Source organism: Pteronotus mesoamericanus, unplaced genomic scaffold, assembly GCF_021234165.1.
Source record: "Pteronotus mesoamericanus isolate MK-2021 breed Mesoamerican mustached bat unplaced genomic scaffold, CSHL_Meso_final contig_2, whole genome shotgun sequence".
In the NCBI taxonomy this organism is placed as follows: Eukaryota; Metazoa; Chordata; class Mammalia; order Chiroptera; family Mormoopidae; genus Pteronotus; species Pteronotus mesoamericanus.
The window spans coordinates 27,073,482-27,080,586 of record NW_026555084.1 but is presented as its reverse complement, the minus strand read 5'-3'; positions in this window follow the sequence as shown (position 1 = coordinate 27,080,586).

Sequence of the window (7,105 nt, the reverse complement as noted above, 5' to 3'; positions counted from 1 at the left end):
ATTTATTTGAGCCAAACAGGATACAACTGGAAGCAAGTTCTCAACACACTGAGGAAAAAATGCCTTCTAGAATGACAGGTCACAGTTTCTTTCATGAATTTGGAATTAAGAAGGGAACATAAGGAAGATTAAATGAGCTGGGAGAAAGCAAGGTAAGAATCGGACTACAATGTGGTTAACAAGATTCCGTGCTCTTTTCAGAGTGCCTACGCCTCCTAGGTGTCTGAAAGAAGAAAGATTATTCTGGCATTTTAAAAGTGTGTTAAGCAAATGCACAAGAACAATGGACTTGTATAAGGCAAAGAATAAACCTTATACTAAAGAGGCTATGTGCCTGGGGCGTGACTACCCACCATGACCTTCCCAGTTAGGAATTTATGATTACATCACCCTGTGAAATTACTTTCAGTAGAACTCCTTTTTCACCCAAACTTTCAAGCCTAGGATTCTAAGTGATGGGGGCAGGAGGAGCTGTTCAAAGACTGAATCACATTATTCAACAGATTCCCAACAAGACCTATAACTGGCTCTGATGGATTTTCCCCTTTCTGCTCCAGTCTCAGGAAATGCCTCACTCTATGCCTCCTCCCTTCTCACTTAACATTCCTTCTGTGAGAAAAGTTTCTCCAGGCCTCTTTCCACTTAGCTAACTCCTGGACACTCTTCAGATTTCAGCACACAGAGCCCTCTCTCATCAAAGCCTCTCTGTCAGACTTGGTTAAGTCTTTTACAGATTTCTCCACCACCTGTACAATCTTCCTTATCCTTGGAAGTATCTTGCTTATAATTGCACAACTAAGTTCAGCCATACCTTGGTACGTGTTGGCTTCAGAACTCATCAAACCCTGCTCTCGACACATTCTGTTGTGAAAAAAAAGTTTCAGCTCTCGGTGCTTGCTGGAGACTCATGGCATTTGCTAGAACTTGTATGAGTCATGATGCCGCGCCACCATAGAAAATGCTTCATCCTTTGGTGTTCATCACTTTCAGTGCTTGTCACTTGTTCCAGAACTTGTCACAAGTTCCGGAAAGAATTAATGATGGGTACCAATGTAGCACTGTATATATGTTTATTTATATAACCTCTTCCTCAACAGACATTCTGGAAGCTTTCTGAGATTGAGAACCCTACCTGCCTTTCCCCCTCTCGAACCTACTGCCAATGCCCGACACGCAATAGGTGCTCAGTACGTATGAACAAGTGATAATTCATAACATGAAGGACTCTTAGGTACATTTTTGTCCTCAAGGGGTAGAAGAATTTTCAGAGTCCACCGATCTGAGATAGAGAATCCTGTTGTTCTAGTGTATGTTCCCTCACCTACTTTTGAACTCAGTTTGGGTTAATAGGTAGCCTGAGGCACTTCACTGGGCTCCTCAAGATTACTCTATCGCTCTTACCTGGATAGCCTTTCTTTCCTGATATTTCTGGCATTTTAGTCAGTCTTTTAAAAACCTAAAATATGATTCCTTCTGGCTCCAGCAACATACTGTAAAATAACTGGGAATAGAGGAATGTGACAACAAGCAAGACATAGTGTCATCACTCAAGGACCTCTCAGTTTGGCAAGGAGATGTGTTAGTCACAACTATTAAAGAAGGTAGGGGGAGAGGAAGTACAAAGTGGTGATTGGGGTGAGGAGAGGCAGGAGATGCCAAAGTTTGAGAAGAGCCTTAAAGGATACATGAGATATTTCCCCTTAATCATTTTAGTGATTACTGTTGTTATAAAAGTAATACATAGTAATTGTAAAAAATGTGGGAAAACCAGAAAAATAAAATGTAAACAAAAATCACCCCCAATTATACCTCACAAATATAACCAATTTTATAAGATTATAATCATACTATACATACATTTAAAATTTAAATCTTAATTATTTAATCTGGGCACTTTCCCATATAACCACTTATTATTCTATATGTGAATTTTAATGCTGCATTTCTAAATAGATTATAATAGTTAAGAGTACAATTTCGAGCTTGAGACTATGGTTCTAATATGATTAGGAACTCAAAGTTTCCATTGTGTATATGTAAAATGGAGATTAATATCCAAAAAGGATGATGTATTATACTGAGAGAATAACACATGAAAAGGAACAGAGATAGGAAAAGCATGTTTGACCAGATAGATTTGGGCTGAACTCTCAGGAACCTTGGCTCCCAAACCATTCAGACTTTGGGGGATTTTGAGCAGAACAGGTGCATGGTCAGAGTCATGTTTTTGAAAGTTTGCTCTGGCGCCATTCTGTGGGTTGTACTGGAACAAGTCAAGACTGAAAGCTGAGATCAGCGATGAGGCTGCTCCAGTCATGCAGGTGAGAGGTTACAGGGACCTGCTTTGGGTCAGTGGGAACAGAGAAGTAAGAAATCATGTGTGAGGAAGTGTAAAGGTTGGAACCTGTAAGATTTTGTGATTGAGTGCATGTTGGTAGCAGAAGTAAAAGAGATGTCAAAAGTCAAAATTTTAACTTGCATTAGTGAGTCTACTGTCTCCACTACAAGCACTTTATTGTGGGCGATAACTGGCCTGGGTTACAACAACAACTCCATTCTTTTACTCCCATTCAATTAGTCTCACAGCAGTCGGACTAACTTTTAATAAAATGGATTCATCTTAGAGCATGAATTGGATCAATTACTTCTCTTACACTGCCTTATAAGGCTCTTACTGCTCTGCCCGCCTCTACTTCTCCTGTCATGCCTCCTGCGATTCTGCCTTGCTCACCACAGAAAGCTCGTTGCTGCCTCTGCGCCTTTGTAGATGCTGTTCCATTTGTCCAGATCCGTGCTTCTCCCCATCTTCTTTGTATAGATAGCTAGCTTGCCTGTCTTTTATTTTTAAAAAACTTTAAATTTATTGATGAGAGAGAGAGAGAGAGAGAGATCAATTCGTTATTCCACATATTAATTCATTCATTGGCTGCTTCTTGTATGTACCCTGACCAGGGATGAAACCCGCAACCTTGGTGTATCAGGGCAATGCTCAAACCAACTGAGCTTCCCAGCCAGGGCTCAGCTTTCCTTTCTTTTAGACTGTAATTTAAATATCCCCTCCTGCCCTGGCTGGTATGGTTCAGTGGATTGAGCACCGCCCTGCAGACCGAAAGGTTGCCAGTGATTGATATTCCTCTCCCTCCTTTCCTCACTATGTAAAAATAGATAAATAAAATATTTTTTAAATTAAATAAATATCCCCTCTGGTCCTAACTATCCTATCCAAATAAGATCCCTGCTTGCTAGTCTCTTAGTACCAAATACCTCAATATCACTTACCACTTTTCAACTTAAGATATACATTTATTTACATTTTAATTTTATTTCCTCCAGTGTAAACTCCACAGAAGGAAGAGACCTTGTATGTCCTGTTTTGTTTTTGCTTGGTATTTAGCACAGTGCCTGGCATACAGAAGGCATTTAGTTAATCTTTGTTGAATGAATTAATTAATCAACCAATGAAAGAGCTGGTGAGGACATTCAGCAGAAAGTATGATGAAAAGATAGGTTTGGAGGGAAAGTATCATCTCCGACCCCTGCTATTATGGTGCCAGGGTGTTTGTAGAGGAGGTGGGAGCAAAAGGATATATATGGGGTTAAGGAAAAAAAAAGATTGGCATTTGATATTGTATCTCCAGTGTTGCCCAGGGAAGACGGGGGGGGGGTGGCGGGGGGACGCTGATCAGAGGTTGACACTATGTCAATTACACTACTAGGTCTGAATCAGATGGAACACAAGGTAGCAAAATAGTTAAGAATCTAAAATAATAAGTGAATAACATAGTTTAGTAACAAGTGCTAGTTATGTGGTTTAGGCTCTAACTGCAATGTGATCTTGTAGTAGTTAATTAATGAAGGTCAAAATAGTCAGAATGGAAGATTAAAAGAGATCACACTTTAAATTTATTCATTTAAAAATGTTCATAGATCACCTGTGAAGTTCGAGGCCCTAAGTCAAGTGCTGGGAATACAGAGGTAAAGAGGACACAGCCCCTGGCCTCTACTCTCTAACATTTAAACAAGGAGGCAGACATGAAACTGCAAGGATTCCCTTAGAATTGACAAGATATGTATATAATTCTATTTCATTGAAGGAAGATAAACATAGATCCAAATATATAACAATAATTAGACATGGTATGGTGGGGGAAGCAAGGTAAGAGGGATAGAGAGTGAGCAGAGAGGGTATACTCTTATATAAGGTATTTAGAGAAGGCCTCTTCAATAAGGTAACTTTTGGATAAAGGCAGAGGGGTGAGAGATTTAACTACATGGGTGTCTTGGGGAAGAGCACCCCAGATAATGGAAGTAAATGTAAAAGGCAGGGGCTTCTGGTCAAGATGGCAACATAGGCAGGTATGGCTTGCTTCTTTGTACAACCACATCAAAATTATAGCAAAAATATAGAACAACCATAACTCAGGAACCTCAGAAGTCAAGTTGAATGGAACTCTTACAACAAGGAAATTGAAGAAACCACATCCATACAGACTGGTAGGAGGCATGCAGACACAGAACAGGGTGGCACCACACCCTTATGGGTAAAAATTCAAGAGGGATATCTCGGGAGCGAGGAGTCCCAGACCCACACCAGGGCCCCAAGCCCAGGGTTCCAGTGCCGATGAGATAAGTCCCCACAACAGATGGCTGCAAAAATCAGTGGGGATTGAGTCAGTGGAGGCAGCTTCTGGAGCCCTAAGCAGTTCCTCTTGGGGAACCTACACATGGACTCACCTATTCAGACTTGTTCCTCCTGGACTCCAGCACTGGAGTAGCAGCTTGCAGGGCACCAGTGGTACGCAGGGAGAGACTGAAGTGTCTGACACTGGGGTGAGCAGAGGCCATTGTCCCTTTGCTGAGTCCTCCCTGCCGCAGAGCCAGTAAGCTGGTGCCATATTTGAGAATCCCTCAACCTGGCTAACACTGTGACCCACCTTGGAGATCCACAGAGGTTCTACGCCACCCAATTTCCAGGTCCACCCAAGCTGCTTTTCCATAAGAATGGCTGGTCTTGGCTCCTAAATCCTATCAAACAAGCAACAGCTGGCTTCGGTAAGCCCTAGCTGCAGCCAGATTAGAGTCACAACTTGGCTTCATCTGGGAATCTCCAAGTAGCAGCCATCTCAGATTGCTTTACAGCTCAGACAGGGTGCCCTGGGCAAAACACGGGTGGGGGCTGACCTTGGCTTGCACCACCCTGGAAACCCTAGGGCCTGCACACCCAGGGGACAGCTACAGACCATGTAGGAGCACCACCACCCTGCCCCTGCATAGCTGATCCTCCCCAGAGGGTGGAGGTTGGTGGTCAGTGGTCACAGCCAGTCCTTGCAGGTGACTGGCCTGGTAAACATCTCCCATTGCAATACCTGCCAACAGCAACCAAGGCTGAACTACAAGAAGAGGGTGTACTCAGCCCACACAGAAGGAGCACCTTGAGTACCCAGCTTGGGTGATAGGGGAGGCTTCGCCACTGGACCCTGTAGTTGGGCCACATTACCAAGACACGGAGTCACAGCAGCTCTACCTAATACATAGAAACAAACACAGGGAGGCTGCCAAAATGAGAAGACAAAAGAAACATGGCCCGAATGAAAGAACAGATCAAAACTCCAGAAAAGGAACCAAATGAAATGCAGATAAGCAATATATCAGCTGCAGAGTTCAAAACACTGTTAATAAGGATGCTCAAGGAACTTAGTGAGGATCTCAGCAGCATAAAAAAGATCCAGTCAGAAATGAAAGATACACTAATTGAAATAAAGAACAATTTACAGGGAAACAACAGTGGAATGGATGAAGCTGAGAATCAAATCAATGATTTAGAATATAAGGAAGCAAAAAAAGAAAAAAAAAAACCAACCACCAATCAGAACAACAAGAAGAAAAAAGAATTCAAAAAAATGAGAATAGTATGAACAGCCTCTGGGACAACTTTAAGAGATTCAACATTTGCCACATAGTAGTGCCAGAAGGAGAAGAGGAAGAGCGAGAAATTGGAAATCTTTGTGAAAAAATAGTGAAAGAAAACTTCCCTATTTTGGTGAAGGAAATAGACATGGAAGTCCAGGAAGCACAGAGAGTCTCAAACAAGACGGATGCAAAGAGGCTCCTTCTAAGATACAGCATTATTAAAAGGCCCTTAAAAGTGAGAGAAAAGAAATTAGTTAACGGAAGGTTACCAGATGGGAGGAGAATGGGTGAAGAGGTGAGGGGATTAAGAAGTACAAATAGGTAGTTACAGAATAGCCATGAGGATGTGAAGTACAGTGTAGGGAATGGAGTAGCCAAAGAACTTATATGCATGGCCCCTGGGCATGAACAACGGCGGGGGGACTGCCTGAGGGAGTGGGGGCTCTATGTGGAGGTGGGTGAAGGGGGGGAAAACCAGGACAACTGTAATAGCATAATCAGTGAATTTTTAAAAAGAATCCCCCCCCAACAAAAAAGTAAAAGGCAGGCTTCTACTTGAGTAGCTAGAGAAATAGCAAGCGTGTCTGGAGTGGAGTGAGTGAGAGGGAGTGTGTGGGAAAAGCTGAGTCCAGAGAGGAAGCAAGAACAGGTCATGTGGGGCCTTGAAGGCTGTAGGTAGGACTTTGATTTTCCTTGATATGAGATGAGAAAGGCCATGCAGACAAACTTTAAGTTGATGGAGTAGGCACATGGAGCAACAGGTTTTGGGGTACAGGAAAATAAAAACAGAATCAGTAATGACAATCTCAATTCAACATGTAGGATGCATCAAAAGAGGGAAACCAGAAAGGCTATCCCGACAGTTCAAGTGCAAGATAAAAGAAATTAGTGGGCAGAGAGAAAGGCAAGAACTACACAAAGATGAAGTTTTCGAAGAAAGCAACAGGATTTACTGGCTTGGTGTGTGATGAGTGTATTTGTACTGTAGCTTTGGAGCTACTGACTTCAGATACAAACAGATGTCCTGTAAGAGGCAAATGAGGCCAAAAGAGCTGTTCCTAAAAGGGAGCCTCAAGAGTTTCAGAACAAAGCTGTTGTTTGTAACTGAAACCATTTTTTGTTTGAAATGGAACCAATCTTTAAAAATAATTAAGGCCAGCCCTGACCAGTGTGGCTTAGTTGGTTGCAAATTGTT